A 10,839-nucleotide genomic window follows, 5' to 3' on the forward strand; every position below is an offset into this window, starting at 1 on the left:
ACCATCCAGCAACCGAAAAGATGCACGCATCGCAAGCTTAATTCCGTTAACAAACGAGACTCCGTCCTGCCCACGCGGTCCGCGTCCAGCTTACTAGAGGGACACGCGAGGCTCTGGCACGCGAGATTGGCCAATAACTGGTGTGTCAAGGCCTTACATGTCCGTGGCTGCATGCGCGCTACACCGAAAGGGCCAGCGTGTGTCGCTTACAGGTGCAGATAACCCGCTGAACACCGTTAGTGATGGGGATCTGGGATGACAATTATTACCCGCGAACGATGATTTCCCAGTAAGTGCAGGTCAACCGCTGTTCCGGAATTAGGCCTAACCGTCATTCCTGAAAAAAGGAAAAACTTATGTGTGCAAACCACAGCTGCTGTAGCTTGCATAACAGCTCGCCAGCCGTTCTCAGGAACAGTATGGATTACACGTGATTGCACAAAGGTGAGAAAGGGTACCGTATCACCGGATAACATGTATGGATTGCATAGTTTACACATTAAAAATATATGTCTATACATCAGGAGGCTGGCTCAGACGGTGTCAGGCCCAGTATGGATTTGACAGCCCAGACTACACAGCGGAGGAGCAGGGAGAGGTAAAGATTGCAAATGCTGGGGCCCTGGCCAAGCACGGGTGGCCCACTCGTGGGCGTCGGTACTGGCACTGGGCCCCTCATAGTACGGCGGTGTGTCTGACGGTGGGTGTGCACCACCACCGTCAGAGACACTTGATTGCACTATGTGGGACCCTGTGCCAGTGCCCGCACCCAAGAGTCGGCCTACCCACCTGTCAAGGGCAACGGCACTCGCATGGTTGCGTGCGCTTGCTGGTGAACCCGACCATGGGGGGGGGCAGCCCAGTTAGGGAGGTTTACAAAGTGGCATATGCTGATGTTGGACATTCAGCTGATGCAAAAGGCGAAATTGGTCAAGTCACAGGAAGAGGAGGACCAAAGCAAGCCATTTTTCTGTCAACCTATGTGTCATCAGGGGAAGGTGGGACAAAATCCTTGGAAACCCATGCATGGTTCATTTCAATGAAGGTTAGATCATCCACATTTTGGGTTGACCGACGGGTCCTTTTTTCTGTCAGGATTGATCCAGCAGCACTGAAGACTCTTTCCGATAGCACACTTGCAGCTGGGCAAGCGAGCTCCTGTAACACGTATTGTGCCAATTCAGGCCAGGTGTCCAGTTTAGCGGCCCAATAGTCAAAGGGGAATGACCTGTGTGGGTGAACATCGACCTGGGAAGAAAAGTAGTTTGTAACCATAGTTGACAAGTGCTGTCTCCTGTCACTTTCCATCGATGCAGTATTACCAGTCGTTTGAGCGGGACTTGAAAAATCACTCCACAACATGGTCATGAAACCCCTTTCTCCAACGCCACTTCTGATGTTTGAACCACCAACACCTCTTCCAAGCTGCCTCCGGCCCCTATGGCTTGTGTGACAAACATCACCGCTGCTGTGTGCTGGGAATGCCTCAACCAACCTGTTTACCAGAGTTGCTTGTTTGTTAGCCAATATTAGGTCAAGGTTCTCCTGTGGCATGATGTTTTGGAATTTGCATTTATAGCGTGGATCGAGGATGCTGGCCAACCAGTAGTCATCATCGTTCATCATTTTGGCAATATGGGGATCCTTTTTAGGATCTGCAAGGCATAATCTGACATGTGGGCCAATGTTCCTGGTGTCAATGATGCAGTGCGACTGCATGGTGGAGGAGCACTTTCTGGCAAATCCACATCCCTCCAGTCACGCACAAACCCTGTACCAGCCCTTGCCACGCCAACATTTTCTCTGGACACACGAGAAGCATCCTCCTCCCCTAAATAATCATCCCCATCATCACCCTCCTCCTCCTCTTCCTCCTCCACCTCATCCAGGAGAGGTCCCGGAGCAGACAATGGCTGACTGTCAGCAAGGATTCCCCCCTCCTCTTCCTCCTTGTCAACCTCGGCTGCAGACGCCTGCTCCTTAATGTGCGTCAAAGTTTGCATGAGCAGACGCATAAGTGGGATGCTCATGCTTATGATGGCATCGTCTGCGCTTACCAGCCGTGTGCATTCCTCAAAACACTGAAGGACTTTACAGAGGTCTTTCAGCTTTGACCACTGCACACAGGTCAACTCCATGTCTGCCCTCAAAGTGCCTGTCCAGGTATCCTCCCACAAATGCATTACAGCCTGCCTCTGTTCGCACAGCCGCTCAACCATGTGCAGGGTGGAGTTCCACCTTGTAACGTTGATAATTAGACAGTTTGAGGCCTTGCACGCTGTGCTCTTTTGACCATCTGGCCAAGCTGTCCTGCAATTTTTGGGGTTTTTGTAACCCGTTTTTGGACTGCTCCGGGCCTGCCAGATAACAACTGTTGCAATGTTGATGCCTGCTACGGATGCTCCTCCTCATCCTCCTCTTCTGAGCTATTGGCAGCGGCACACTCTAACCCCAATGGATGCCAATCTGGGTCAACAACTGGGTCATCCATCACCTCCTCTTCAATGTCATGTGCACCTTCCTCTGTGTCACCGTGTATGGTGGTATAGTATGCGCGAAGGGGCACCTGAGTTTCATCTGGATCAGATTCTGGCTCAGTACACAGCGAGGACAATGTAGTGCTGTGAGTGAATGTACCAGCAGAATCATCTATCAGTGGCTGTGCATCAGTGCACTCCATGTCAGATTCATCTTTGCCTGGGTAATTCACGATTTGACTTGATAACCCAGGGATGGTATGTGAAAACAGCTCCATGGAGTAATCTGTAGTGTGGCCTGCCGCATCCTTCAATTTTGGTAGGGGTGAAGGACACAAGGAAAGGTGTGGTTCATGACCATGAGCCTCCAATGACGAATCACTGCTTTTATTTTTTAAAACTTCAGAAGAGGAGGCAATAGAGCTGGAGGCTGAGTCAGCAATGTAAGCCAAAACTTGTTCTTGAAGCTCCGGCTTTAGAAGCGGTTTACCTACTCCCAGAAAAGGGAGCCTTCGAGGCCTTGTGGAGTCAGACGATGACGCAACCTCAACACCTCCTGCATTAAGTGCTATTTTGCTTTTGCCACTACCAGCAGATCCACCACCACCACCATCATTACCAGCTGCCAACCCCCGCCCACTTCCATGGACTCTTCCACCACACTTCCTCATTTTTTGGAAAAATTTACCTAATTTCCACCAACTCTCTAGTACTGTAAAACAAGGTACAAGGTGTATATAGTAGAGGGGAGAATTGGAATGTCTCTACACTTCAGGACACTGTTGGATTCAGTAAGGCCTTGTTTATTTAACACCACAATGTGAAAGGCAGATTCTCTATGCTGTTTGAAAGGTGTATGGAGGACTGTGGAGAATTGGAATCTGTCTACACTTCAGGACACTGTTGGATTCAGTCAGGCCCTGTTTATTTAACACCGCAATGTGACAGGCAGATTCTCTATGCTGTTAGAAAGGTGTATAGAGGACTGTGGAGAATTGGAATCTATCTACACTTCAGGACACTGTTGGATTCAGTCAGGCTCTGTTTATTTAACACCACAATGTGAAAGGCAGATTCTCTATGCTGTTAGAAAGGTGTATGGAGGACTGTGGAGAATTGGATTCTATCTACACTTCAGGACACTGTTGGATTCAGTCAGGCCCTGTTTTTTTAACACCGCAATGTGACAGGCAGATTCTCTATGCTGTTAGAAAGGTGTATGGAGGACTGTGGAGAATTGGAATCTATCTACACTTCAGGACACTGTTGGATTCTGTCAGGCCCTGTTTATTTAACACCGCAATGTGAAAGGCAGATTCTCTATGCTGTTAGAAAGGTGTATGGAGGACTGTGGAGAATTGGAATCTATCTACACTTCAGGACACTGTTGGATTCAGTCAGGCCCTGTTTATTTAACACCGCAATGTGAAAGGCAGATTCTCTATGCTGTTAGAAAGGTGTATGGAGGACTGTGGAGAATTGGAATCTATCTACACTTCAGGACACTGTTGGATTCAGTCAGGCCCTGTTTATTTAACACCGCAATGTGAAAGGCAGATTCTCTATGCTGTTAGAAAGGTGTATGGAGGACTGTGGAGAATTGGAATCTATCTACAGTCATGGCCAAAAGTTTTGAGAATGCTACAAATATTAATTTTTACAAAGTCTACTGCTTCAGTTTTTCTAATGGCAATTTGCATATACTCCAGAATGTCAAAGAGTGATCAGCTTTACAGCAATTACTTGCAAAGTCAATAATGGCTAAGAAAATGAACTTTAACCCCCAAAACACATTTCAACATCATTGCATTCCTGCCTTAAAAGGAGCAGCTAACATTGTTTTAGTGATTGTTCCATTAACACAGGTGTGGGTGTTGATGAGGACAGGGCTGGCGATCAGTCATGATTAAGTAAGAATGACACCACTGGACACTTTAAAAGGAGGCTGGTGCTTGGTACCATTGTTTCTCTTCAGTTAACCATGGTTATCTCTAAAGAAACACGTGCAGCCATCATTGCTCTGCACAAAAATGGCCTAACAGGGAAGAGTATCGCAGCTACAAAGATTGCACCTCAGTCAACAATCTATCGCATCATCAAGAACTTCAAGGAGAGAGCTTCCATTGTTGCCTTAAAGGCTCCTGGGCGCCCAAGAAGGACCAGCAAATGCCAGGACCATATCTTAAAACTGTTTCAGCTGCGGGATCGGACTACCAGCAGTGCCGAGCTAGCTCAGCAATGGCAGCAGGCTGGTGTGAGTGCTTCTGCATGCACTGTGAGGCGGAGACTCTTTGAGCATGGCCTGGTTTCAAGGAAGGCAGCAAAGAAGCCACTTCTCTCCATAAAAAACATCAGGGACCGACTGATATTCTGCAAAAGGTACAGGGAGTGGACTGCTGAGGACTGGGGTAAAGTCATTTTCTCAGATGAATCCCCTTTTCGAATATTTGGGACATCTGGAAAACAGCTTAGAAGAAGAGGGGAGCGCTACCACCAGTCTTGTCTCATGCCAACTGCTAAGCATCCTGAAACGATTCATGTGTGGGGTTGCTTCTCAGCCAAGGGAATCGGCTCACTCACAGTCTTGCCTAAAAACACAGCCATGAATAAAGAATGGTACCAGAATGTCCTTCAAGAGCAACTTCTCCCAACCGTCCAAGAGCAGTTTGGCGCCCAACAATGCCATTTCCAGCATGATGGAGCACCTTGCCATAAAGCAAAGGTGATCACTAAATGGCTCATGTAACACAATATAGAGATTTTGGGTCCATGGCCTGGAAACTCCCCACATCTTAATCCCATTGAGAACTTGTGGGCAATCATCAAGAGACGGGTGGACAAATAAAATCCAACAAATTCTGGCAAAATGCAAGCATTGCTTATGCAAGAATGGACAGCTATCAGTCAGGATTTGGTCCAGAAGTTGGTTAAGAGCATGCCATGGAGAATTGCAGAGGTCCTGAAGAAGAAGGGTCAACACTGCAAATATTGACTTGCTGCATTAACTCATTCTAACTGTCAATATAACCTTTTGGCACTCATAATATGATTGCAATTATATTTCTGTATGTGATGTAAACATCAGACAAACACAAATAAAAACCAGAGGGCAACAGATCATGTGAAAATTTAATTTTGGTGTCATTCTCAAAACTTTTGGCCATGACTGCACACTTCAGGACACTGTTGGATTCAGTCAGGCCCTGTTTATTTAACACCGCAATGTGAAAGGCAGATTCTCTATGCTGTTAGAAAGGTGGTCGTGATAACAGTCGTTACACGGTACTGAGAGAGGAGCGTACACGTACACCACTGTACGGTGTATGTAAAATTGTCAAGCTCCGTGTTTTTGGATACGGACTGACGCACGCTGTCTCTCTCTAGTTTTGAATCTAATCAAACAGCAAATATACTATACTGTTTGAAAAACGGACAAAACTATAAGGTGTAGGTCTGTAAGAACAGACAAACTCCTCGGCTTTTCCTTACAGAGTCACACACGTATCTAGCTTCAATGTTGACCGTGACAACAGCCGTTACACGGTACAGTGTGAGGAGCGTACACCGCTGTACGGTGTGTAAAAAATGAACGCTCAGTAACTCACAAGGACAAAACAATAAAATCTGGATTGCTTTGAAAAAAGCAGTTTGCTCAGCAGTGTGCACACAGCAATGCAGCTACCAGGGAACCTTAAAAGGCAGCCTAATAACCAACAGAGCTGATGCACCAAGATATAGCCTCCCCTTGCACTGCACAGTGATTGGTGTGTTGTACAGGCAAAATCGCTAGCAGCAGAATCAGTTTTTGGTATCTTCTTCCCTGCCTAACGCTCTTCCTACAGAATCAGCAGCAGCAGCTCTCCCTATTCTGAGATCAGCATGAGTAACATGGCGGTCGGCGTCCCCACCCTTTTATACCCCCTGTGACGCCCCACAAAGCAAGCCAATCACTTGCATGCCCTTCTCCAAGATGGTGGTGACCGCTGCCTATGTCATCACGTTGCCCACAGTGTCCGTTCTTCCTGATTGGCTGCAAAAAGGGCGCTCAAGCATCATGTGAAACGCGACTTTGGCGTGGCCGACCTCACGCTGGGGTCGGGTTTCGCTTGATGAAACCCGACTTTGGCGAAAGTCGGCGACTTTTGAATTTTTGTCGACCCGTTTCGCTCAACTCTAATGGCGACACTACAATTACAGGATGATATATGCAGCACATATACACAGATACACACTATACATGTACACACATTATTTATGCTTTATAAATATAGAAACATACACTATATGCTGTATATACAGTACACACATACTGTGTATATAAGCACATATATACAGTATATACACACATTCAGTTTATATACAGTATATACAGTATGCTCACATACATATACAGTTTATATATTTACACAATATAGTGCACACATGCAGTATACAAATATAATATACATACACATACTATATACTGTATGTACATGTATATACATATATATAAACTCACATGCACCAGATATACACAATCATACTATATCCTGTATATATGCACACACATACTATATACACATATACAGGCACACAGTATACTGCACATGTACACACACAGATACACATATGCATGTATACTTACCAGGTTCTGTGGTTTCACTTGTACAGATCCTTTCCCAGGACAGTGCTTTACAAGCAGCCATGATGAGTACTCAGGAGGAGATGACACAGACACACAGGGTGGCAGGCATCTTCATGGCTCTGCTCTGATCTCTGCTGTGCTGTAATCGGCCCCTTCCCACTCACTCTCAACTTCTAACCTGACTGTAGGGAGAAAGAGAGAAGGGGGCTGGAGGGGGGTTTGGGAGAGACGCTCTGGGACTACAGGGGATGCACAGCGTTATTCACTGCTGTACACCCTCTACTATAGAGCGAAATTGGGATTTATATCATTGTAACCGGTTGTTGTATTGTTTACTGGTTTTTATTTTTTTTATTATTTTTCTCACAATGTTTGTATAAGAAAAACAAAATGTTAGTAATTCTTTGTTTTGTTCAATAAAAATTATCTGATTGAAAAAAGAAAGACGATAAAGTTGTTAATAGATGAAACGTATAGAAAATACCAAGATCACATGAGAAGGTACTCGTACGAATCCACAGATAAATGTGGTCTCTCATTGGCAAGGAGGTTATATCCATGCATGCAAGGGACATACGTATGTATCCAAAATAAAGAAAATAAAGCTGAGGCATGTTGTTGCTGTTATAGCTCGCTCTATAATATCCATGGATAATACCACGACATGCCACCTAATATTCTGGAAAGACAAATTGACAAATATATTATGGACGCTGCTCTTCCTTCCTTACAGACCCCTGAGCTGGAGGAACTAGACAAAGCTGTCACTGAGGAAGAGATCGGAGAGGCCATTAAATCATACCCTATCGGGAAGAACCCTGGGCCAGATGGAGGCAATAATAGATTTTATAAGAGGTTTGCACCCCAGTTATTACCATTTTAGGAGAAGTGTTCAGTAATATCTCAGAAGACTCCCTCTCTGCCCCTTAATTACTTGAGGCTGACATAACATTGTTTTTGAAAGCCTGGAGAAGAACCAAATGTCTGCCCTAATTTTCATCCAATATCACTAATTACTGTAGATGTGAAAATATTCTCTACAGTGATTACAGCCCGGCTCTCCCACTACCTGCCCCAATTGTTACCGACCATCAGGTTGGCTTTATTAAGGACAGAGAAGCTCGTGAGAAAACATTGTTATTAATGTCAAATGCGGAAACCCCGGGGATCCCAATGTGCCTTGTTTCTGCTGACACTGAAGAAGCGTTGGACATAGTGCCCGGACTTTCTTCAAGATCACTCTATGACATATTGGGTTGGGACTTTTCTTGTTATGTATCATTCTCTCCTTATACACTGACCCTAAACTGATAATTAGGGGAGACGGCCTTCTATCCGACACATTATCTATTAATAATGGGACGAGATGTTAAATATTAATAATTTGGTTGTTAATTTCTTATCACACTCAGTTCTGTTCTGGCAATTGCCTTCCACTGACACTGCATGTGCTATTTTAGCAAATGGTAAATGTCAACTCCACTACATATGTAAGATTAGCTCATGGTAAAAGGTCAACTCCATATGTGGAGATCACGTGCTTTGAAAGATGTATATTTAAGGTGGGGGCTTACTCTAGAGGTCGCTGTTGCTCCCTCCCCATCTTGAGACACAGACGCGAAGATGTCATCTCTGCACGTACATAGCATTGAATGGACAGACAGCTGATATGTAACTTTACTACGTAAGAAGCCTAAGAGAGACAGACGCCATTTGCCATGTGAGATCCCAGAGAGGAAGAATACATGTTGCTTTGCTATGAACTAATGGACAATCTCTCTTTCACCTATTTTTTATGTTTTTCTGTAATAGTTATTTCTCTGATGGAAGAATTCAAATAAACCACTACATTTTTATCTGGTAACTAGTCCTGAGTATTATACAAGAATACGCATTTTTTACATTGGCGAGCCAGCCAGGATCTGAATTTTTGTACTTTTTTTGCGGATTTCCCTCAACTTGCCCAAAAGGGGGATTGAACTTTGCTAACGTCAGTCATATGTGCAAGTTATGAGGAACTCCACTACTCACAAGAATCAGACAGAACCTAGAAGTGAGGACTAAGAATTGCCAGATGGATTGAGAAGTACTACAAGTGCCAGACGTGCTGAAGCCAGACGTGTGAAGACAAGAGCCCAGCGTTGTCCATCAAAGGAACGACAAGCTGAGATATTTCAAGGTAAGAAATATGGATGTCATTACTTGTTATTCTAAGCAGAGTAAATTGAAATTTAAGTCTGTAGATGAGTCTAATTCAGAAGTATTATGGCTCAGCTTATATGCAGAATGTGAAGTGGAAAATCTAAAGATAGATACTAAGCTTTTCAATAGAGAAAGAGATTAAAAAATATTCTACAAATGGTATATTTCATAGGTCGGTGTCAGAGAAATCCAAAGATGATTGCTGTGTGAAGGAAAATAGTGATGTTCCCGAGATTGGCTGTAAAGTTAGGGAGATTGAACAAGACTGTAATCAAGTGTCTGTAGCAGCCATTCAAGGTGACCTTGCAGACGTGGAACAAGATGGAGAAGTAGGAGGAGACTTCAGATTTGATGTAGAGGACGTACAAGGGAAAGACGGACCACTAAGAATAGACCACTCAGAGGCCCAACTCTGAAGTAAAGTAAGGAAAAATGTGTTAAAAATATGCAAAATCATTCCTGCATGTGATAACAAAATCCATGTTTGTAGAAACTCTGAGGTTTTTGAAAGCTGTGCTGAGAAATTTGATTTAACTAACGAAGAGAAGAATCAGTTGTTCAAAATGTGGATCCCTGTAAATTTTGCTAGGAGATTGACTTTAAAGTTATCTGGTGAAACACATGAGAACTTAAATGATAAAGACAGATTAAAAATTCTGATTTTTTGTGCATCAAATGAAAATTATCCAGATATTGATATTCTTCAAAAATTAAGGATTGGTCGGAAGGAATGTACCTACACATTCATGTCCATATATGAACGCCTGTATAGAATGCTGAGTGAGAATGTCAAGACACAGTCCCTCATAAAGACTTTTGTAACCAAATTTTGGTTTTTAAATCCTGCATCTCGTGTTATTGCGTCACAAAAAGATTCTTTATTTGAATTTGTAGAACTGTATTTTGTAGTGAAAATTAAAATCTACTCCAGTAATATTTAGAATTATGAATATATTAACCTTCTCTTTTATTTTTCCTTAGAATTTTCATTTCAAAGCAGGACTTAATCGCGAAAAATTCTCTTACAAGGATTTATGCCTTTATTTACACAGGAAGTTATAATAATTGCATGATTTTATATATTTAACACTTAAATAATATTCATATAACTAACAATTTAAAATGTGTTCTGTGTGTATGCCTTTACTGCATGGCATGAATGACAACTACAGAATGTGAAATTTGAACTTTGTTCTAATAATAAGTATACCAGTATACCATGTCCTTGTTCTTTAGAAAAAGAATTTTTAAGGAGTCTCAACTTTTGCATATCAAAGGAATTTTTTTTCCTAGGCCTAAAGTTTCAAGTATAGCTATACAACATATATTTATGTCATGTGTATTTGGGGAATTTACCAAGAAATATTAAGATACTAAATGTAATAGTTTACAATGCGCATTGATAATTAGGATAATTTGGGTTAAAATACACCTTCGTATGTGAAATCTGTGGTGTGAACTTATATGTGACACAGTCTGAGTGACAGATGATGCGTGTATGAGCAGCTGCTTAGGAGTAATGTGATACATTTGATG

The 10,839-nt window shown here is 43.3% G+C and overlaps 1 long non-coding RNA gene across 1 annotated transcript; it reads left to right on the top strand.

Moving 5' to 3' along the window:
- Nucleotides 1-7,501: 7,501 nt before the first annotated feature.
- On the top strand, nt 7,502-10,162 carry LOC141056855 (uncharacterized). Its single transcript, XR_012221941.1, has 3 exons — nt 7,502-7,956; nt 8,914-9,280; nt 9,476-10,162. It is a non-coding gene; the product is annotated as an uncharacterized lncRNA (long non-coding RNA).
- Nucleotides 10,163-10,839: the final 677 nt, after the last annotated feature.

The sequence above is a fragment of the Dendrobates tinctorius genome, unplaced genomic scaffold, assembly GCF_039654945.1.
Source record: "Dendrobates tinctorius isolate UK_male_01 unplaced genomic scaffold, ASM3965494v1 ptg000200l, whole genome shotgun sequence".
NCBI classification, from domain to species: domain Eukaryota; kingdom Metazoa; phylum Chordata; class Amphibia; order Anura; family Dendrobatidae; genus Dendrobates; species Dendrobates tinctorius.